Below are 15,510 nucleotides of genomic sequence, written 5' to 3'. Positions count from 1 at the left end.
GAAAGTTTTCAAGCCAGTTTTAAAATCGGACAATAGCTGCGGGGCTCTCAAATAGTCCGGGAGAGAGTTCCATAGACGAGGAGCAGCCACAGCAAATGCTCGATCACCCATAGTCCTTAGTCTTGAACGAGGAAGGTGGAGAAGATTGCAGGCTTGGGATCGTAGGGGTCTAGAAGTTGAATGTGAAGTAAGGAGGTCCTTCAGATAATCCGGTGAGGTTCCATATAGACAATGATGGGTGATGAGTGCAATTTTATACTGAATCCTGTAAGTTACAGGAAGCCAGTGAAGCTCATAAAGAGTAGGAGTGATGTGATCAAATTTACAAGCTCTCACTAGGATCCTGGCAGCACTGTTTTGAATGTACTGGAGCCTCTGAAGGTGTTTTTTGTGGACTCCAATAAACAGCGAGTTACAGTAGCCGAGCCTGGAGGAGACAAAGGTATGGATGAGGGTCTCAGCATCAGAACGGAAGAGAGATGAACAAATTTTGGAAATATTGCGAAGGTGAAAAAAACAGGTTGTAAACAGGTGCTTAATGTGATTTTCAAATGTGAGATGGGAGTCCATTCGAACTCCAAGGTTTGTAACAACGGAGGAAATGGGAATGTCTTGTCCAGAGAATGAAATACTTGTCAGAGTCGAGGATTGAACCTGATGAGGCATTCCGATCAGTATGGTCTCGGTTTTGGAACAGTTCAACTGAAGAAAGTTATGGTTCATCCAAGTCTTAATCTCCTCCAGGCAGGACGGTAGCGCAGTAAGTGAAGGTGAAGTAGAAGATGATCCCGTTCTAATGTAAAGTTGCAAATCGTCTGCATAACAGTGAAATGAAGTATTATGCCAATTAATGATTTCACCTAAAGGCAGCAAGTAAAGAGAGAAAAGCATAGGCCCTAGAACTGACCCCTGCGGGACACCACAGGACACACTAACGGCCTGGGACTTGGAGTTGCCAAGGCAGACACATTCCAGCCTATTAGAAAGAAAAGATTGAAACCAATCCAGGACAGATTCACAGAGACCGACTTTCACATGCAGACGATGTAGGAGAATGTTTTGGTCCACAGTGTCAAATGCTGCAGTGAGATCAAGGAGGACAAGAATGGTGCAGCCAGTATCAACAGCCATGAGAACATAATTTGTAACTCTTAGCAGGGCAGTCTCAGTACTATGAGCAGGACAGAACCCAGATTGAATCATACAGAGAATTTTTTTGAAGGTAGCGCTGGAGTTGGGCAGCAACTACCTTTTCCAGCACTTTAGAGACAGAGGGACATGGCCGGATTTCAGTGATTTATTTATAATTTGAGTAATTAATGGGCTTATCGCAGTGCGTTTTGATTTTATAAGTGAGGAGGGAAAAGGATCAAGAGCACAGAAAGAGGGTTTCATTCCCTTAAGGAAGGTCTCTACCTCACTTTGAGCAATGTCATCAAAGCAGTTTAACCCAAGAGACACAGAAGTAGAGGCCAATCGGAGATCGGAGATACCAGGAAACCGAGATCTGATTGAATTTACTTTGTTTTTGAAAAATGACAGAAACAGATTGCATTGTTGAGTCATATCTTCAGCATAGATTTGTTTGTGGGGATTAAGGAGGTGATGTACTGTAGAAAAGAGCAGTTTAGAGTTTCCCGGACAGCTATTAATAATGTTGGAATAGTACTGAAACCGCACTTTCCTGAGGGAAAAAGCATATGCTTTCTTATGTTCCCTGTATGCCTGTTTATGAACAGAGAGACCTGATTACTTTACACGTCTCTCGATGGCACGACCAGCGGTTTTCATATTCCGCAACTCATTAGTATACCAAGGGGCTGAACGGGAGAAAGACACCAGTCTTGACTTAAGAGGAGCATGGAGCTCCAAAAGCTCCTGGAGAGATTGATTGTAATAGTCCACAGAATCACTTACTGATAGGTGATTAATAGTAGACAGAGCGTGAAGGTCAGAGGACAGAGCCTCAGAGGAGATGTTTTTCAGATCACGGAACTGAATAAAACGTTTTGCGTCCGGAACAGACAAACTTGAGGGAATGTCTAATGAGATGAAACTATGGTCAGAAACACCCAGATCATAAACAGATAAGTTGCTAATGCTTATAGTGTCCGTGATCACTAAGTCCAGAATGTGTCCCCTGTTGTGAGTGGGGGCATCAACATGCTGAATGAGATTAAGCGAGTCCAAGAGAAACTTAAAATCTGCCACCAAAGGAGAAAATGAGTCATCAATGTGAATATTTAAATCTCCAAGAATAACATTTTTCACGGAACAGGCACAGAAAGAAGTGAGAAGGTCATGCATCTCTGAAAGAAATAAAACGTGGTTTCGGAGGCCTGTAAAGCAAAGTAATATTTGCCTGGAACGGGGCTTTAAGATTAAAAGCCAAACATTCAAAGGAGGAGAAGTCCTGAAGAGCCAGCTGAGACAGTTTTAGGTTACTGCGATAGATAACAGCCAGACCACCGTCGCGGCCTGAGCGACGGGCCCTCTGCAAGAAGCTATAACCTGAGGGACAGGCTTCATTCAGGGAACAGTAGACATCCGGTTTGTGCCAAGTCTCCGTTAGGCACATGAGGTCCAAGTTTTTCTCCAGGATGTGATCATGGATCAGGCAAGATTTGTTGGATAAGGATTGCACATTGAAAAGTTCCATCTTAACACTGGCTGGGATAGAAGCCTCTTGCAAAGGTCTCAACACACTGGAATCCACTCCACGTTTTTGCTGCCTCTTTGGGCGACGTGCACTGCCTGCCATATCAGGGATTACTGGTGCAGCGCTCTGATGCTGTAATGGATGTGCAGTATGTCCGGCAGACCAAAAGGAAGTCGTGGAGCCAGCCCAGCCTGCCGAAAGTAAACAAAGTTCCTCTGAGAGCCTCTGTGAACATGACGAGGTCTTCGCAAGAGGCCGAGTCCTTTCAGGATGGAAACACAAGGAGGGGCAGAACGGTGGTTGAGTTCGAGCAGCTGGGAGGCGGAGTAGGACAACATCGACGAGGCAGTCCGGCCGGAAGGGGCTAGTAGCGAGCTAACTACTAACAGCAGACTCACGGTTCCACAGCGAGTCTTCAAGCAGTGTAATAAAATCCACAGCATAACTTGACGGAGCAGAAAATAATCCAAAGACAAAGAAAATTACAGCAGAGCAACTTAAGTCACACGATGTGACCTGATTTACGCGGAGAAGCAGCAAATATCCAACGCCAGCGTCCTCTCTCAAGTAAGTCCCTGCCATGCTTTAGTATAATTTAATAAATTAAATTTTCATTTAATCAGAAAATCCTTGTGTGGTCTCCTTTAATGTTACTCCACCAAACGAGCCTGGTGGACGTAACACATTCCAGAAGCTTATAGAAACAATTCCACAGCAAATGTGTGCCGTAATCAAAGCTAAAGGCGGTCCAACAAAATATTAAAGTGTGTAAACTTTTTGGTGCCGACTTTTTTGTTGGCCAGGCAGTGTATTTAGAGAGTTAAAATGATGCCAGACTTGTTTTAATTAAAAAAAAAATATTGGAGTTGTAACTGATACTGTTATTTCACTTGTAAAAAATTCTAAGAAACCAAAATTATCAGTACAGTAATACAATATAGTACCACAGCACAATTAATAGCATATAAACACAAATAGAATTAATTATGAGTGTAGGATATTTCAGGAGAACTACAATATCAATCAACTTAATGCCTAAATTAACAAGACATTTTTAACAAAAAGGTATCATATTTCAACAATGAATAGGTAAATACATACTCATGCAGTTGAAACCAGACATTTACATACATTATAAAAAAAGATTTTTTCACACTGGCTGAAGTGAAATCAGAATAAACTTTTCCCATTTTAGGTCAATTAGGATTTTCAAAATTATTTATATTTGCTAAATGCCAATATAATGAGAGAATGTTTTTAAGACAATTTTTATCACTTTCTTCAAAGTCAAATGTTTAAATAAACTTCATGAGTATTTGGTACCATTGTCCTTAAACTGTATGAGTTGGGTCAAACGTTTTGTATATTTTCCCACAAGCTTCTCATAATAGTTGGCAGGAATTTTGGCCCATTCCTCCTAACAGAACTGGTGTAACTGAGCCATGTTTGTAGGCTGCCTAGCTCGCACACGCCTTTTCAAATTTTCGATAGGATTGAGGTCAGGGCTTTGTGATGGCCACTTCAAAACACTGACTTTGTTGTCCTTAAGCCACTTTATAACCACTTTAGCAGTATGCTTCGGGTCATTGTCCATTTGGAAGACCCATTTGAGCCCTAGTCTAACTTCCTGGCTGATGTCTTGAGCTGTTGCTTCAGTATTTCCACGTTCTTTCCTCATGATGCCATCTATTTTGTGAAGTGCACAAGCCCCCCCTGCAGCAAAACAACCCCACAACATGATTCTGCCACCCCCGTGTTTCACAGTCAGGGTGGTGTTCTCAGGCTTGCAAGCTTCCCCCTTTTTCCTCCAAACATAACGATGGTCATTATGGCCAAACAGTTCAATTTTAGTTTCGTCAGACCACAGGACATGTCTCCAAAAATTAAGATCTTTGTCCCTGTGTGCATTTGCAAACATTAATCTGTCTTTCTATGTTTCTTTTGAAGTAACCCACTCCACTCTGTGTCCACCGTGGCGCAAATCCAGTCGGCATTTCCTATATTTACCAGCTGTCTGCGCATGTGTAAATGATATGATCGATAACAGAGACATGTCACTGATCAGGCGCCCCTCGCGCTCCCCTCGAGCACGCGCGCGATTGTTTTCCTTTGAATCGTGTTGTCATCTGATGACAGAGCTAAAGCTGGAGAGACAGAAAACTGAAGAGGCAGAAGACCAAAGATAAAAAAAAAGCTTTTCAAAGTGGTTGAAAGACAGCAGGAAGTTCTGTCAGAGCATCAAGAGGAGGCCTGGAAATATTCAGGTTAGCTAAAGCTACTAGTTACTAGTAAAATGACAAGTTACAACTGTTTATTGATCAGTATTTACAACATAACAGATCATGACAGGAAAAATAAAGGAACTTGTTTGTGTTATTTTGTTGTTCAGACAGTAATCATCTGTTGAACTCGATGGTGAATCATAAAGCAGATAAATTATAGAAGTTGGGATTTAAGTTTTTTAAGTCTGATCAGATGAAGCGTCCGATCACTAACTGATATCCAACAAGGATATCATTTAAAATTAAGATTTCATGTTTTTATATGTGGTTTGACTGCTGTATTTTTTAGGCCTCCTGAACACAAAGTTCCTGTCATTCAGATGAGAGGACAGAGAGAAAGAATCAGGACAGACAGGAAGGAGACAGGTCGGTCCAATATGAGCTGGAAGTGTAGAAACAGTCACTTAATACCAAGTGATTAATTCTGAAAGATTGTTTATTTTTAAAAAGTGAAACAGCAAGATGTGCAATTTATTTAAAGCTATTAAATAATACTTGTTTGAACATGTGACTTAGAGAAGAGCACAGAGAAGGAATAAAGGAGACAGACATGAGGTCGGTGATCAGCTGCTGTAGAGGAGACCAATGATTACATCAGGTAGGAATACCTCAGCTGGTGAAGCCACAAAAACCACCACCGTGTCATTTTGGGAAAATTGGTGCAGGCAGATGACAAGTCAATCACCACAGAGTAGAATGTGGAACAGAGAGATGAAGATGATGATGAGGGAGAGGAACAGAGAGGTACAGAGGAGAGGGTTGGGGCAAGACCTTTACTCAGAAGATCCATCTGAATGGCCTTCACCACAGGAAGTGGGGGACTCATTGACTCATTGAGGCAGTACATGGTGGAGAATGACCCACAGAGATGTTCTGATGGGCCAAATCCAATATCAGATATTGTAAAATTCCATGAATAAATAAGATTTATTTATGTAAACAGGTGGAGAAAAAAAAAGGGGGGGGGGCTGTAATGTGCCTGCATACCCCTCAGAAAGTAGGTAGTTGCACCCCTGCATGTCCACTTTGCAAATTAATCATTTGTGTGCAAAGCTGCTCCTGATCCCGTCCTGGATTACAAAGAGGGATGTAAGTATAATTTTTAATGTACTGTTTTCTCACTGACTCTGTAGCACTAATATAAATCCCTGTGTTTCCAACCCAGATACAAGAGGAGGGTTGAATGTAGGCAATTCCCGACACGAAACTGTCTTTGGGTTCAATTTTATATTCTAACAAAAGTTCTAAACATATTTTGAATGTTTTTTAGTCATTTTTTGTCTTGCCAATGTTTATATTCCTCTCTCCTACAGCCTGATCAATAAGACCAAATATACAAATTAGGCGATGACGTCATCTAACAACTTCTAGCAGCTCCAAATCTCACTCCAAGCTCAGATCAAAACCTGAGAGCCCCCTGTTTATGCTGCGTTATGATTCAGCACGGACCATTTTACCTTACTCACGGCGGCGTTATAACGTACACAGCTACATACCGCGCGGCGTCTGTCTTTAAATCGCGTCAGCGCGAGGTTACTCGCATAAATTGTGTATTTAATGACTCAGAACATAGAAATGAAAACAGATAATGCAGCTTACAAAATTTAAAGTCATAAAAATGTATCATATTGTCACTAAACACCGACCTGATAGCATTTTTTCATCGTTAAAGTAAACAGAGACGTTTAATAAGCGTTCTTACTCTGGTCTGTGTTTGTCTGTTCGTCAGCCCCCTCTTGATCGTTGCCTCTAATCTTAAACTATGACATAAAAACAGACTTTTTCCCTGACTACAGCTGTGATACGTTCCCTTAACGTTGATTTGAAATACTCCGCGAAACATCCGCGCATGCGTCATACCACTTTTTCGGTCTTCTTCTTCTTTTTGTTGTATTTATTGGCGGTTGTAAACAACTTAATGGTGCATTACCGCCACCAATTGGTAAGGAGAGTGGATAATATTAATCCCTGGAATTTTTTTAAAATACTTCCAAAGAAACCAGTACAGCGAAGAAACGGTAATAGAAATGGATAGCATTTCTTTTTCCCTAACACTTCTGATAATTTGTATTATATTTTATTATTTTCAAGGTTTCGGATAAGAAACCTTATCATATTTCTTACAATGTAGCATAATACAATCTACTGTCTCTTCCCAATCACAAAAGCCATAATTTCCTGTGTTATTTTTCCCTATTTTAAAGAGTGAGCTGTTCAGTCAAGTGTGTCCAAATCTGAGCCTTGATATTATTATATCTCTTCTGCTTTTCCCCCACTTCTCATCTTTCCTACTTTCCTTATAAAACCATCTTCCTTTTTGTTTTTCCTCCCATTGTTTCTGTCATATTTCCTTCAATTTATGTTTAATGATGCTTTTAATTTCTAATCTACTGAAATTAATTTCCATATAGATAGTACAATGTTTTGTAGCTTCCTTTGCCATTTTGTCTGCTATTTCCATTTATCCCTATATGTGCTGGTATCCACAAAAATACTACTACAAGCCCCATACTTTGTGTTCTGTATAATGTCTGCTGGCTGTATCTCTGGAAGAATATCTGGTCTATCCTCTGAATTACTGTTGTGTAATTTGTAATTTGCAATGATGAACTTGAATCTGAACATATGATAGTTTCAAGTGGTCAAATATCCTTTCTCCATTGTACTGCTAAAAGTATTGCCACCATTTCCCCTGGGTACACCAATAGCCTATCCCTGATTATTTTACTTGTTGAAACACAAAATTCTCAAATTAAAAAAGCTACTTCAATCTTGCCATGTGAATTCTTGGACGCATCTGTATAGATCTGAATGTAATTATAATATCTATTATTATAACTTTGTATATTGTGGCAATCTAAAGTTTACTCTTTATCTTTCTTCTTTTCAAGTATTGAAAAATTTAATTTAATTTTAGGGAGAATCTATGGATGTATAGCTGGTAAGGGAAGTGTTGGAATAATACCAAGTTTGGCCACTCCTAGTTCTTCTGCTTTCTGTTCACCTGATCACCTAAAGCTCTTTTATTTTTTCCTCTCCTTCTCTCAGCAGGGTTTTAGGGTGTCATGTGTTGGATAAAATTGATTATTGCCCTGTAAACTTGCCCAGTAGTTTACAAACAACTGAATTTTTATCAATTCTAATGGCATTTCCCCCATCTCTACCTGTAAAGCTGCCACTGATGTTGTTTTAAAAGCTTGTCTACAAAGTCTTAATGCTTGAAATTGAATTCAAGGTTTTTAGGAACCGTGTCTGCTGCTGATCCAAATACCACACACCATAGTCTCAAACTGACTTTAATAATCCAGTATAAATAGACCTTAATGCAATTCTGCCTGCACCCATCCACTCCCTGTTAAGCACCTCATTATATTTAGAACTTTTTTACATTTGTCTAAAACTTTCTGAATGTCAGAATGCTTTTTTTAATGACTATTTCATCTGTTATCGGATGCTGTGCAGCTACAAGAATTTTTTACTGAAATCTTTTACTTTTGGACATCTTGTTATGATGCGTCACCATATCAATAAGTGTTACCCTGAAGTCCAGTCATGGCCAGAACCAAGCAGAGCGCCTGTAAATCCACCGTAGGTAAAGCTCCCAGGAAGCAGATTGCCACCAAAGCCATCTGCAAGAGCGCCCCGGCCACCAGTGGAGTGAAGAAGCCTCACCTCTACAGGCCCGATACCATTGCTCTCAGGGAGATCCACCACTACCAGGAGTCCACCGAGCTGCTCATCTGGAAGCTGCCCTTCCAGCATCTGGTCCGGGAGATCACCCAGGACTTCAAGACTGACCTGAGCTTCCAGTGCTTGGCCTTCAAGGCTACGCAGGAGGCCGGTGAGGCTGTGGACACCAGGACAGAGGACACATCGGGACAGACCTCTACAAAAAACTTTCCTGCCCACAGCCATCAGCATCTATAACAACTCTTTAATGAAACCAGGAATATGAGCTACAACAACATTTAATTTCTTTTTGGGGATTAATAAAGTACTTTTGAATTTGAATTTGAATCCACTGTATTAATTCATTTTCTAAAACCATTTTGGTATTTAGCCAAATAACCTTTAATCTCCATATGATATGTCAGTCTATTATGTATCATTTTCTCCATAACTTTACAAATGTTAGATGCTAATGCAATAGGTCTGTAACTACCTGGGTTAGTACAATATTTTCCTGGCTTGCATATTGGAATAATTATGGCTTCTTTCCAACTTTGCGGTATTTCCCCTTTCTCCCATGCTTTGTTATAGAGCTCAAGTAATGTTTTTGAATGAATCACTAAGATGATATATCATTGTTTAACTGATCTGATCCTTGTCTGGAGCTGATTTCCTAAATTTATTTATTGCTTGTTTCAATTCTGATTTTGAAAAATGCAAGATTTAGAAAATCTGAAACTTCATCATATTGGGTTAACAAGTGTTCATTTTCAAGTAATTTCTCTCCTCCTCTGCCTATCTTTGCTAATGTTTTCTGAACTATGAATCTCGCCTAAGTTTGTTCCTAACATTTCTGCTTTTTCCTGATCTGAAACTACTGTTCTCTCAATATCAAGTAAAAATGGAAATTTATACTGTTTTTTTAACCCCATTCATCTTTTTAATCTTTCCCAAAACTTTACTAACGTCAGTTTCCCTTCCAACTGAATTACAAAAGGATGTCCAGAACTCTTTCTTTGCTCTTTGAATTGTTCTCCATACATCAGCCTGACAGTTTTTTTAAATACTCAATTAAATTTTGGAAAGTGTGATTTCTTTTTAGCAATTTCAAAGCTTTGTTTTGAGATTTAATTACTTTGTCACATTCTTGTGTACACCATGGTACAATCTTTTTCCTATTTCCACCATGTAATCTTGGAATAATCTGCTTTGCTGCCTTTAGAATTGCTTCACAAATCGTCACCTTCTTAAAATAATCGCCTAAGTCATTTTTTGCAACTTTTCAGGAAACACAAAAAACTGAACAATTTGTTGATTCTTGAGATGATTTAGGCAAAAAAATCATTTAAAAAAAAAAAATGACTTAGGCAATTATTTTAAGAAGGTGACGAAATACAACTATTTAAATTTTCAACACCTTGATTAATATTAATTTTACTCATTTCTTGATCACTAATGTGTTTAAAGAAGACAACAATACCTCAATTAACTTTATTAAATAATCATCTTTGTATTCCTACTATTTTATAATTCCCCACAGCCAAATTTATTGTTGTTACTATTGGAAACGATCACTTCTCACTGTTGTGTCCAAAACAACTTGCCATATACACTTAGCTGCTAATGTGTCAGAAACTAAAGTAAGATCAATAGCTGACTCTAAACCATTTCTAATATTAATTCTTGTTCCATGTCCATCATTAAGACATACTTAATTTTTATTATCCATAAGTTCTTCAATCACCCTTCCATTTTCATCATTATAAGTACCCCATAGTGTATTATGTGCATTAAAATCCCAGCAACAAATAACCTTTTCATCTAAATCTGAATCAGTCACACTTAGTGTTTCCCACTGTTTTGTTCAAAGATGAAACAGTGGTAAATAAGAACTTCTTCTTGTGGAGTTTATTGGCAAGTGGCAAAAAACTGCATTGCCACCACCTACTGGTATAGAGTGTGGTTTGCTATGGTTTTTTTTTCAAACTGTATATGTATGTACTACTGTATATAATTAAATTAAATTAATCAGTTTTGTTTTTTAAACTAATTATAATTTATATATGTTTGCCCCAGAAATCTTTTGTAAAGTGTTCATTATGTGTAGCTTTTCTTTAATCCTTTCAATCTCTTTCTTCATGTATCTTCTTTCTTCTTCATATTTTTGACATACTAATATCACGTTTTATTGTTTCATCCTCCCCACAGTGATCACGTCCCTGAATTATGCTTCTGTATCTTATAAAGTAATTAAGTCCTGTATGTCCAAACTTGAGTCGTGTTATTAAATGTTCCTCCTTTCTGCTCCTTCTTCCAGCTCTCATTTCTCCAACAGCCCTTTGAACTCTTTAAAACCATCTTCCTTTGCTTTCGCCATCCCACCTTTTCCACCCTTCTATCTTCAGTCTTTGTCTGATTATATTTTTTGCTTGTGATTTGCTTGTATTTACTATAAAGTTAATATGTTATCTCTGATTTATTTACTTGAAATTCTTCTGTTTTTTGTGTAATGATCCATCCAAAACGTTTTGTTTCTCTCTTCTCTTTTTCCCAGCATGATTTTATAACATTAGATGTTCGATGATCTAGGTTAATAACTTGTAAATTTATCCAATAATTTATTGCTAATTGTGTTCTTCTCAGATCTAGTGGCATTTCTCCCATTTCTACTACAAGTGTTGTCATTGGTGTTGTTTTAAACGCTCCTGTGCAAAGTCTTAATACTTGATTTTGAATATTATCTAACTTTTCCAGATGTGTTTTTGTTGCTGACCCATAAATTATACTTCCACAGTCCATATTTGATCTAATTAATCCAGTGTAAAATCATTTTAAAGCTCCTTTATCTGCTCCCCAGTCACTACCATCCAAATATAATATTTATGGCTTTTTTTACATTTATTTATAACTTGTTGGATATGTACTGTATATTCCATGTAATGTTCTCATTGAACCATATTTCAACCTGGAGAGACTCACGACAAAGAGAAGCTGCAATTAAATGGTTTTATTTGACATGAATGACATAAGATATTTGGCGCTTGGACCTCGGCGGAAGACGCAAGTGTCGACAATAGCAATGCGCTTCGAGGAGAAGGTCAGGTTGAGCATTAGAGGCGTCTTCCCCGGGCCGGACACTGGTGGTGGAGGTTGAAGAGGGGAAGGAAGCTTGAGGGAGCTGGGAAACTAGGGGTGGAGAAGGGGTGGAGGTGGGCTGATGTTCGGCCGGCGAACGGATGGGGCCATGATGGAGGTCCTTTTAAACGAAGGCTTGCTCGCTGATTGGATACACTGGAGGCGCGGTCGGATGCTGATGGGCTGAGATGGAGGCGCGGTCTGATGCTGATAGGCTGAAGTGGAGGTGCTCGACGCAGCGATTAGATGCAGGTGAGACTGAAGCAGGTCTTCCAGTCTGAATTTACGCCTAGGCTTCATTCCTAAAAACTTTATACATTTAACTCAATCTAATTCTTGATTATATAACTTAAGTTTTGTTTCCTCTCGTGTTTTTTTTTCTGTGTAAACCATAACCTAACCTTGCAGGATTTAAATCCCTCTTGAAAACCCCATTTCTCTATACCAGCAATAACGGGTTGTAGTTTCTTTATAATATATTTTGACCTCTTTTCCATAAGGCTCCATCATCTGCAAAAAGTGAACATCCCATCTCTATTCCAATTTCTGCAAAATTATCATTTATCATTACTGAAAATAATAACAGACTAATAATGCTTCCTTGTGGTGTTCCATTTTCTGCTACATATTTTCTGGATAATTCTTGATCAAATTTAACTTGTATATTTCTGTTTGATAAGAAAGTTCTACTCCAATTAAACATTTTTCCAGTAATAGCCATTTTACATACTTTAATTAGTAATCCTTCAATCCACATTATGTCATATGCTTTCTCTGTATCAATAAATACAGCCACCACACTTTCTTTGTTTACGTGTCCTCTTCTGATTTCATGCTCTAAACATCATTTTGGACCATTATAATTCCTTCCTTTTTGAAAACCACTTTGATATTTAGATAAATACCCTCTATTTACCCTCTACTATTTAAATAATATGTTAATCTATTAACAATAATTAGTTCCATTATTTTACACATAATTGATGTTAAAGCAATTGGTCTATAATTTCCTTCTTGTAAATTATTTTTTTAAACTATCATATGCTTTAACAACAAAATATAGTTGGTTTTAGCCATATTTCTTGTATACAGATAAATTCTGGTTTCTCTTCAAATCCATCAATTTAGCCTTTAAATTCCTGACAATTATCAATTAAACCTCTTGTATTTCATTGTAATATAATCATATATTTTTTGTCACCTGGTGTTCTTGGTCACCCATTTGTTTCCAACCTTTTATGAATATTCTCCAAAGATCCCTCTTTGAACCCCAAAAACTCTTCAACTTCTCTCACTATTATTTTAATCTTATCTGTTTTATGTTCAGCCTCTTCAATGCAATGAATAACATGTGCAATGAATATTAGTTTTTCTACTGACATTTTGATGTTTTCTTCTGTTTGCAGTTTGCTTTGCTGTGAAATTTGGTACTGTTGTCCTACCTCTCTTGTCTTTTGTCTCTTTACAATTTTGACTGCTTCTGCATAACTTGTGTTTTTATTCATTTTAATCTGTTGTATTTCCTTTTCAGTTTTCCTCACATCACCCATATGTCACTCTATGTTGCCCTCCACAGTTACAACATTTTTCTTGTTGTCAGGTGTGGTGGAGAGTGAGGTGAACCATAGGTCGTCCACGACCCTCTCTGAGGCTTGGTGAGAGGCGTCACCGTCCACGACCCTCTCTGAGACGGGATGAGGGTAGTCTTTGTCCACGACTCTCTCTAGGGCTTGGTGAGAGGCGGTGGCGTCCATGACCCCCACTGAGACACAGGAAGGTGGAGATGCTGAGAGCAGCACTGGAGATGACAAGACCAGCTGAAGATGACGAGACTGGCTCTGGAGATGACAAGACCAGAGCCAGAGATAATGGAACCGGTTTGGGTGATTTGGCCGGCTTGGGAAACTTAGCGGACTTGGCTGAATTAGGCTTTGAAGACTCTGAAGGCTCTGCAGAGGGTGCTGGAGTGACTGAAGCCTTCAGTCCCCCCAGCGCCGCCTGCAGAGCCTTCAACTACTACCTTCAAGGCTCTGCAGGCAAGTAGTTGGCAAGTCAAGTCAAGTCAAGTCAAATTTATTTATATAGCACTTTTCAGCAACAAGGCTTTACAGCATGAAAACAAAAATAGAGTCATCATGAAAACACACACAACAATATAACAAGCAAACTAAACTTATCTAAAACATGAGCTGAGATAATCTAAATGAAATTGTGGCAATCTGCCACCTATTAACTGTTCTGCTCCCTTGGTTCTTTTCATTGGCTGGCTCTCTAATTACGCACAGCTGCAGCAAGTCCTCATCACATGGCTCCAGGGTTCTTAAGGCAGTTGCAGGGAGCATTTTGTTGCTGATGCATCGTGTGCTTTGGGTAAACAGTCTCAGCCTGAAACCTAGTTTTGAAATTCTGAAAGTTACTTACCTGTGTTTGTCCTCTGTGTATCTACCAGTAATCCTGTGTCTGCTCGCCACGCCTCTGCCTGTGAACTACCTGGAAGTCTTGCTGCTGCAAACCTGGTCTGGCGTCCCCGTTGGAAACCTGCCATTCCGTGTTCCTTGTAAATACCTACCTGCTGGATCTTTTTCGAGGCCTGTCTGTCTCCAACAAACCTCCACCTGCACCGTGTAAATACTCACCTGGTATTCCTGGAACTGCACCTCCGAGCCCGCACACTGTCACCTGTCGTAAGCCTCCACCATTACATCTTTGTCAAACCTACCACAAACTATCCAAAAGACTAACCTGAGTGACTTCCTCTTTCAGATCCTGTTCCCCATCCCACCCCTAGCCCTAAATAAACTCACTTACCATATATATATATTAGTCTGTCCGTCTCCTGGGTGCTCAAGTTTGGCAAATATCTGAAATCGTGTCAGAAATAAAGGATTAAAAGTAACATAAACAGATTTAAAACTAAGTTAGGAACACAAGTCATACTAAGCTAAAAAAACTAATGGTACCAGAAGTCTAACTAAGCATACCAAAGGCCAACTAACAGTTAAAACATTCCAAACAAAACAAAAACTAAACTTATCTAAAACACAGGCTAAACTAAAATATAAAATAAGCTTAGCCAAGCCAACTAAAATAAGTTTTAAGTAAGCAAAGGCTGGATAAAATTGACTAAGTCATACTAAAATAATATAAACTAAGGAAAACCAAACTTAAGATATTATAAACTAAACTACGATTTAAGAGCCTGAACAGACTACCTTTGCTAACGCTAATTCAACTAAAGTTTTAGCCATTTAACTATGCTAATGCTGATTCAGTTATAGGTTAAGCTAATTAAACGATGCTAATGAGACAAATGTGAAGTGAAAACTATAATATAGACACTCCTTACCAGTTAGAATAATGTATTAATATACTGTAATTGTATTGTATTAACCTAAGGATGAGTGTAACTCTGCAGGTGAGGTCATGTGAGTTTGTAGTGTACGTGACTGGCCATACCAAGAAGGTCTGGAGGAGTCAGCTAATTAGGAACCGAAACCCACTCAAAGAAAACCACCTGCAGAAGATGGTGAAAAACAAGTCCATATACAGAGTTCCGGAGAGATGACCGAAGGAGGATGGGCCAGCTCTTTATTTAGGTTAAAATGCTATGTTTTAGTGATTTAGCTCAGACATCTTCTGGTGTTCCTGCTGTGAGCTGGTAAGGAGTGTCTCCCTTAGTACTAAGGCTAATAAATCTTTTAAACTGAAGATACTGCTTCTGACCATTTTTGACTCCTGATTTCTCTGTGCATTTTCCGGTCCGTC

General features: G+C 38.9%; 1 protein-coding gene across 1 annotated transcript in view; it reads right to left on the bottom strand.

Annotated features, from left to right (window-relative positions):
* The window catches only part of ska1 (spindle and kinetochore associated complex subunit 1), a 28,081-nt gene extending 21,285 nt beyond the window's left edge, over positions 1–6,796 (bottom strand). The window contains exon 1 of the mRNA XM_017439923.3: positions 6,644–6,796. The gene's annotated coding sequence lies outside the window, so the exon portion shown is untranslated. The remainder of the gene's footprint in view (positions 1–6,643) is intronic.
* Positions 6,797–15,510: the final 8,714 nt, after the last annotated feature.

This window comes from Kryptolebias marmoratus, linkage group LG17 (assembly GCF_001649575.2).
Source record: "Kryptolebias marmoratus isolate JLee-2015 linkage group LG17, ASM164957v2, whole genome shotgun sequence".
Lineage (NCBI taxonomy): Eukaryota > Metazoa > Chordata > Actinopteri > Cyprinodontiformes > Rivulidae > Kryptolebias > Kryptolebias marmoratus.
Note: the sequence above shows the minus strand (reverse complement) of the source record. Positions and strands in the feature narration are given on the sequence as shown.